Source organism: Phyllostomus discolor, chromosome 1 (assembly GCF_004126475.2).
Source record: "Phyllostomus discolor isolate MPI-MPIP mPhyDis1 chromosome 1, mPhyDis1.pri.v3, whole genome shotgun sequence".
NCBI classification, from domain to species: Eukaryota; Metazoa; Chordata; class Mammalia; order Chiroptera; family Phyllostomidae; genus Phyllostomus; species Phyllostomus discolor.
Window position 1 is genome coordinate 139,226,616 of NC_040903.2, and position 8,836 is coordinate 139,235,451.

Genomic DNA, 8,836 nt, shown 5'->3' on the forward strand with positions numbered 1-8,836 from the left:
AAAGAAAGGGCTAGATGCCTCCAGAGTTATCAAGGCCCTAGACTTAGTTTTTCCTTAGTGCTTTCAGTGCTGATCACTTCCTATTGAAAACCATGATATGGAATCAAAGATCTCAAACTATTCTCAGGGAAACTTGAGATGGTGAGATAATTATAAAAGTAGCTATGCCTCCTGTGTTAATGCTTTCAAGAGTGATAGCGACCTTAGTGTCAAAAAGAGGCAAAATTAATTCAAACTGACAACCATTGAGCTGAATTCAGAATTTTAAAAGAAGAATGCAGAAACCAATGAACCTTTCAAAAGATATATTTTCTGAATAGGTGTTAAAAAATTTTCTACCTGCCAAAAATTCAAAAATGGATGCCTGATATAACTTACATTTTCCTTTGACTAGCATTAATGATTGCTGCTTGGACTTGGACCTTTGTCAGCACATTATTAGTAAACTGAAGTAGAGTCATGAAGCATATTAAGTTTTCCTACTATATGGGAGTTTGTACTGTGGAAAATGATAAATTCTTGTATGAAGGAATCAACGACCCACTTACCTCTGATCATGATCATGTTTTTATTTGTGCATCACTTACCTTGTAAAAATGCATCGGCAAGCACACGACCATCTGACTTTGAAACTAACAAATGCAAAACATGACATTTTTCTGGCTATTCAATTCTTATAGTACTTCCTCTCTATCATATTTTCTTTTACATTAACTAATACTGGATTTAGTTTTAATAGTTGTTAATGATTGACATCTTTTTAGATAGCTTTTTCTATTTTAGTACTTGATTTTAAATTAGGTGTCTATCTTAAAAAAGAACACCAAGAATTTAACATCCTTATATTATTTGTCGTAATTCATGTGTTACCCTCTAGGATTCTGCCTGAAAACCATAGGATTTATTGAGATTTATATATTTGGGAGTTTTAGAAATGTTTAGATTAACAATACATTATTGTCAATGAAAGCTTAGTTTACTACAATGCATCTTCTAATCTGAACAAACTCCATTGACAAATTGAGATTCTAACTATTGATCTTCACATATAAATCTCATGGAGTGAGTTCATATTGTTTTTAATGATGCCATTTTTCTATTCTTCTTACATTTTATTCCTTTCTTTGACATTTCATCTGTCAAATATCAAACAATATTATCTCAAGAAAATTATATCCGCCATTGATGAAAACCCAGCCACACAGGGTTTTGCAATTTTCTTTTCTGGGCATATCTGGAGAGTGGAATTCAGAAGGTTCAGTGTAAATTACTCTGAAATCATTTTCTGTAATTGAAAGTAGGTCAATGGATAGTGAAGTCTCCTATTTTAGCAGAGTAGTACACATAACAAAACCATAAATACTGACAGGGCATTTTCCCCTGCTAGGATTTCAATAAAATATAAACAAAGATTTTGGAGACAATATTTTGTTCTGTTGTCATATTTTTCTCCATTGTAACTCACCAGTGTAATGAACTTGGTAGAGATGCCTTTATCTTTTAGTCTTTGATCAATAATATCAGCAATGGATACAGAAAAAATTTACCAGCTAAAATGTACCAGATCTTATAATAATTTAACAGTAATATAACTTACTACATGTTAGGCAATAGTCTAATCATTTGATAAGTGTTAACTCAATTCTCAGTAGAACCTAGTGAAGTATATGCAATTATTATCTCCATTTTACAAATGAAGAAACCAAAGAATAGAGAGGTTAAATGACTTTCCCACAATCACAGAGCCCAGGCTATACTGCATGAGATTCTATCAGTGGGCTACACATTGAGTAGAATTAACTGCTATTAGAAAAAGCATCAGGTCATATTTTGTTTTGATGATATAAAAGATACACTTAATATTAATTGGCATTTAATGTAACTTGGATACAGAACTTTGAATTGGTGCTTAAATTATTAACTAGTGTGTAATATACATGCTGAAGTATGCACAACTTTCCTCAAGGTCTTTTTTTCTCTCCCTCTCCTCCCTTCAGCCCAACTCTTACTATGAACTGTACCCCAACTAGATATCAACTAGAACAGATAATAGTTGATTTGAACTCAGCATATGGAGAACAAGGCTTTTATATAGTATTCAAGATTGGTTCCCACAAAGAAAATAATGAACTAACCAGCTTCACAATGATAGAAGACTTTTGAATAAAGGAAGCAGCATGTACAGCTGCAGCTAATTACAAACTTGGGCTTCACTTTTGTTAACATCAGATTAATGTTTGCATGCAAAGTATTTGTTGTAAATAAATAGCTTTAATAAGTGGGGGGAAAAGACAGGAAGAACACAATGGCAGGGGTAATTACAGCTATGTTTGCAAAAGCCACAAATGCAGTATATAATTATGTTAATTTGAATAACTAGAGATTATCTCATATTTTTAAGTTCTTCAAATATTCTAATATTTGAGTATTCTAGCATTTGAACAGTTGTTTGATTCTGCCTTAATTTTCTTGACATTCTCCTTATGTAACACATGGGAATACAAAATAATATAGCTTCAATGAATAAAGGCTTGTTTATGAAGTAAGATATTTGAAAGCACATTTGATCATATATTTATAGCTTTCAGTTTGATATGGTTTACCAGTCCAATTAAGGACTGTGTTGCAAGGCTAGTGACAGGTGATATAACACATTTCAAGCAAGACTACTGACAAACCATCACCTCCATTATTTTCTCCTCACAAATAAAGGTACCAACACTTTTTATTCTGCCATGGTGATAGCAGTGTAGAGTTTCTGCAGGACATTAAACCAGTAAGATAATAAAAAACACAATACCTGTGGAGTCACAGAAAAGGATCCTATAATCCTCTGATTTGGCCTCTGTCCTAAGAGACAAACAAAAATTAGTACAGAAGTTAATTATACATTGACCATTACATAATATTAACCATAACATAACTGAACTGGACACTCTGCTAAAAGAAGAAAACACAAACAAATCCAAAATAAATGGTTAAAAAGCTTATGATTGTCCATGTAAATGTTTATAATAGCTTTATTCAAAATTGTCAAAAATTGGCAACATGTCTCTCAACATGTCTCTCAAGAGGTGAACGGATAAAGAAATTTTGGTACATCCTTATAATGGAATATTATTACAAAATAAAAGAAGAATTGAACTATATAGCCACAAACAAAACCTAGTGGAGTCTGACATGCATACTGCTAAGTCAAAGAACCCAGTCTGAAAAGGCCACAAAGTCTTTTATTCCAACATTTTGGAAAAGGCAAAACTATAGGGATCAGTGGTTGCCAAGGGATCAGGGAGAGATGGTGGGGGCAGGGCACGGATGGAGCTGGGGATGAATAGGTGAAGCACAAGAGATTTTTAGGGAAGTGAAACTATTTGTATGTTGCTTTAATGTTGATACATATCATTCTATATTTGTCAGAAACCTGTAGAATATTTACCACAGAGTAAACCCTAATGTAAACTATGGATTTTAGTTAATTATCAAATGTGGCTCACTGATTTTAACAAATGTACCACATTAATGCAAGACGTTAATAGGGGAATCTGGGTGTGTAATAGGGATATGGTAAAGAAAAATTTCAGTGCAAAAATAACTTTTGAAACAAATAGGGTTGCAGCATTAGATTGCACACATTAGTATATGGACAGGCTGTTCTGGATCTAATTAGTTAAATGAAGACAGATTACCTGTGCTGCATGATACTGCTCTTCAAGTTTGAAAGGAAATCTTTTGGGCTACAGTATACCAATTTGCAGGGCTGCCAGGTAAAATTCAGGATGCACAGTGAGATCTAATTTTAGATAGACATAATATTTTTCTTGTTAATATAAGTATGCTCCATAAAATATTTGGGGCATATTTACAATAACATTTTTTATTCTTAATTTAAAATTTATCTGGGTTTATTTTTAGTTGCTAAATCTGGCAACATGACCCATTGCAGATCTTGTACATTTACAAGCCTTAAATAGGGTTCAACTTAACCATTTAGTCTTATTTTTACACATTCGTTTTGGAATTTTCAAAAATAAAAATGATCATAGAATATGTAACAAACATTACTTTTTTTGATGCTTACTCGAATAATTCTGTGTTAACAGAATTTATTTACATTGGTAAATAAATGTTCTGTCTTCATAGAAAATATGCAGAAAAGCATAGGCAGATGATTGTAACAAATATGACTATTTTTAATTTGATGTAAACTTGAATTTAAAGAGACAACCATTGCATATTACTGATATAGACTTTAAAGAAATCTTCAATAAATGCCCAGAGCATAGGCTATGTAAATAAAAATAGCTGTCAGAAGCTAGTGGTATCTTACAAAGAGGAATCAAACAGAGAAGATAAAGAGATGCTTCTCTGGCAGGAGCAGCATAAGTAGAGAAATTCAGAGAAATTCACCAGAGATAAGGATTTAGCCACTTTTATTTAGCACTTATAGGCACAATTTGTTAGAGGAAATGCACAATAAAATTCCCAACTTTGATTGAAATGTCAACCTGATGAGGATGAACAGGAAGGATATTTTCAGGATACTATGAAACTAGTTAAAACATGTGGTAAATAAATTCCAAGTCTGGACATTTCATTGCAGTGCCTAGTCTGAACACAGAACACAGAACACAGGCTTACACTGTATTTTTAGGTTAGGAGCCTTCAAACTCCTCATTTTGCAAGGGTGGTGGTGGGGAGAAGTCATTGCAGCTCCCTACAATGGGGAAATCAGACCTCTGTGCTACTATGACCACAAATGTCCAACAAAATCCTTACCTACAGAAGGCAAATTATTATAAAGAAAATTAAAAGTATTATGCTACAGTTATTGTAATTCATAGTACATGTCTATCTGGATTTTGAAACAAGCCAATGCATCTAAAGGAAGATTTAATGAGATTGGAGTTTGTTCAAGAAATTGGGGATGATCCAAGAAAAAGACACTGTTGTCACAAACAACAGGATTTCCTTCTTTTTTTAAAAAAAAATATTTATTTATTTTTAGAGAGGGAAGGGAGGGAGAAAGAGAGAGAGAGAAACATCGATGTGTGGTTGCTGGGGCCATGGCCTGCAACCTAAGCTTGTGCCCTGACTGGGAATCGAATCTGCGATGCTTCGGTTTGCAGTCTGTGCTCAATCCACTGAGCTGTGCCAGCCAGGGCAGATTTCTTTCTTTTTAAAGGCAAAAATTATATTTCATTTTTTGTCTCTTCATCTCCTCCTAGACATTTAGATTGTTTCCATGTCTTGACTATTATGAATAACACTACAGTGAATATGGGAATTCAGACACCTCTTCAAAATCTTGATTTCAATTTTTTTGGATATATACCATATATACTCTAGAAGTAGAATTGCTGGGTTGCATTGTAGTACTATTTTTAATTTTTTGAGGAAATTCCATACTGTTTTCCATAGTGGCTGCACCATTTGCATTCCCACCAACAGGGTATACTAATTGTTCCCTTTAGTACACATCCTCACCAACACTTACCTTTTGTTTTTTTATAATAGCCATCTGAACAGGTGTAAGGTGATGTGTCATCCTTTTAATTTTCATTTCCCTGAAGATTAGCAATGTTGATCACCTTTATAATATGTGTTGGTAATGTGTATGTCTTTTTTTGAGAAATGTCTATTAAGGTTCTTAGCCCATTTACATATTGGATTATTTGGGTTTCTGGCTATCGAGTTATAGGAGTTCCATATAATGAACCTTTTATCATATATATGGTTTGAAAATATTTTATGGCATTCCATAGGTTGCCTTTTTATTTTGTTGATTATATCCTTTGCCATGCCAAATCTTTTTTTTAGATTGATATAATCCCATTTGTCTGTTTTTGCTTTTGTTGCTGGCGTTTTTGGTGTTGTAAGAAATCATTGCCAAAGCTACTCTCAAGAAGCTTTTCCCCTATGTTTTCTGCCATGAGTTTTATGGTTTCAGATCTTACATTGATGGCTTTACTTTGTTTGAGATGATTTTTTGTATGGTGTAAGATAAGGGTCCAATCTAACATTTTTGCAAGTGGATATCCAGTTTTCTTGCACCATTTTTTGAAGAGACTATGCATGCCTCACATGTAGTCTTGGTACCAGTGTTGAAATGCAGATTTTACTGGATTTCAACTTTACTGAATTCATGTATTAGTTTTAACATGTTTTTTTTTTTTGGTAGAATCTTTAGGGGTATCTACAAACAGATAATTTTAATTCTTCTTTTGGATTTGGATGTATTTATATCTTTGTTGACTATGTGAATACAAGTGGCAAGAGGGGACATCCTTGTCTTATTCCTAATCTTAGAGAAAAATATTTCAGCTTATCACTGGTGAGCATAATAATAATAAAGGCCATTTATTATTATTATTATTACCTTTATAATGTTGAGGTAATTTCCTTCCAGTTTGTTCAGTGTTTTTATCATGAGTATTTAGTTTTTTTCAGTCACTTTTTCTGCATCTATTGGGATGACCCTATGATTTTTATCTCCCATTTTGTTAATGTGGTGTTTGCATTGCTTGATTTTCATACATCAAACCACCTTGCATAAAAGGGATACATCTTACTCCATCATTGTGTATGATCTTTTAACATGAGGTTGAATTTGACTTGCTAACATTTTATTGAGGATTTTTTGCATCTGGATTCACCGAGAATAGTATTCTCTAGTTTCCTTTTCTTGTAGTGTTCATGTCTGGCTTTAGTATCAGGGCCTCTTAAATTAGTATGGAAGTGTTCCCTCCTCTTCAAATTTTTGAAAGAGTTCAAGAAGGATTAGTGTTGATTCTTTCTTTAAAAGTTTGGCAGAATTCACCCATGAAGGCCTGTCTGTGGCACTGAAATTTGAAGTGGGGGGAGGTTTTGTTTACTGATTCAATCTCTTTACTAGTTACAGGTCTGTTCAAATTTTCTATTTCTTTATGATTTAGTGTTGGTAGGTTGTATATTTCTTGAAAAAGAATGATTTCTTCCTTGTTGTGCAATATGTTCCAGTTGTTCATGATGGTCTTATAAATTTTTAAAATTTGTGTGACAGTAATTGTAATGTCTCCTATTTAATTGCTGATTTCAATTAGAATCTTCCCATTTTTTTCCTTAGTCAAGCTAAAGTTTTGTCAATTTTTTTAATCTATTTAATTTGCTATTTTTCTGTTTTTATATCTCTATTTGACTTATTTCTTAACACTATTCATGCTGGAAGAATGCATTGATTATTATTTAATACTATAAAAATCCAGAAAAGTTATGGTAATCATGGATGTTTATCAAATCCCAGAAACCTAACATTAAAGATTGAAGTGTAGTGGCTCACTTGGAAAGAGACAAGGAAAGAAGAATGGCTTTATCTGTAACCCCAAAACACTTTCATCAAATTTGCCCACCCAAACAGCATTCACAGCTCTAGATAGCCAGGGAAACTGATATATTAATTTTCTGTCATCTCTCACAGCTAGGGGAATGTCATATAGTCTGATTGTAGCTGATGAGATTTGTGTGGAAGCCTGCCTGATGGGACTGAGGGGAGTATACAGAAGTCCATACTTAAAAATTACCAGGCTTAAGGCCATGCCTAGATGATCAGTCTGACTGTGTTTATATGTAAAATGAATTGGCCAAACCGTGAGAATAGCAAGTTGGCTGTATTTTTGACAGCAGAATTTTTAAAGAAATTCCAGGCCTGGCCTGATACAACCCCTGATAGTTCAGCCCCTAATACAAACTTTGCGTCTTCAAGTTACACAGACGTGGGAAAAAAGCTGCTAGAGCAACTTGGGACACAGGATGGATATTTTCACCCCCTTTGCCTAAGGCAATGCCTTGGAGGACAATGAAAAAGGAAGATTTTGCAGAGAGCACACATGAAAGCTTCCAGTATGACTGATCAGGAAAGTTATTCTGTTGTAGGGCAGGAAGTCTCACTAATCCTAACAGTTCTGATACATGATGTATGTTGATTTTTGTATGTGATACAGGTTGAATACTGCTGTATGTTTCCAAGTGCTCCCTTTTTCCAAATGGGATTTTTAAATTGTAGTTACTTGCTTCCCAACCGTTGTATATCGTGGGTGCTATAAGCAGATAAGTTACCTTTCAAACATAAAATTTGGTTCCAGTGACTAGATGAACTTTGGGGCTTTTTAGAATAGTGGGTAAGAGAGTTTGTATAATGAGGAAAATGATTTATATGAATTTTGTGTAGACAGGATATAAACAGTTGATCAACCTTCTCTGATGTCAGGATTGGGTGGACAAGTTCTAGTTTGGGGTGAAGTAGATACATCCTGAGTGTAGCTTCTGTGAAAACTTGCTTGATGTAAAAGAACAGAATTAATTGGCAGGGCCTCATTTACCCTTTAACTCTTCTGTCTTCTTTCTTCCTATAATTAAGATGTGATGTCTGGATATATAGTAGTTCTACTGTGAATTTTTGGTAATTAGCACAATAACAGCATCATGATCTCTTGACACGGTTACTGAGCCATTCAACCAACTCTGGTCTCTCTAGCTCTGGATTATTGGTTAGGTACTATACTATGTGCAGTTGTAAGCATTCTTCAATAAAGCATCTAAAATGGAAAGTTTTATTATCTTAACTTTTTTTTAGGAGCTCAAAGCATGAGATAGAGTCCTAAGACCCATGTTAATATTCAGCTAATGTTTAATCTGGACAATCATTGAGTAGTTATTGAATTCTCTTGTTTCTTTTGTTCTTCTTTGTTTTCTTCCTTATTTGTGCATTGCTTTTTTAACCAATATAAGCATTAATTTATTTAACAATCACCTATCATCTATTACATTAAAATGGTATTTGCAAAGGCATTTTTCTATACAT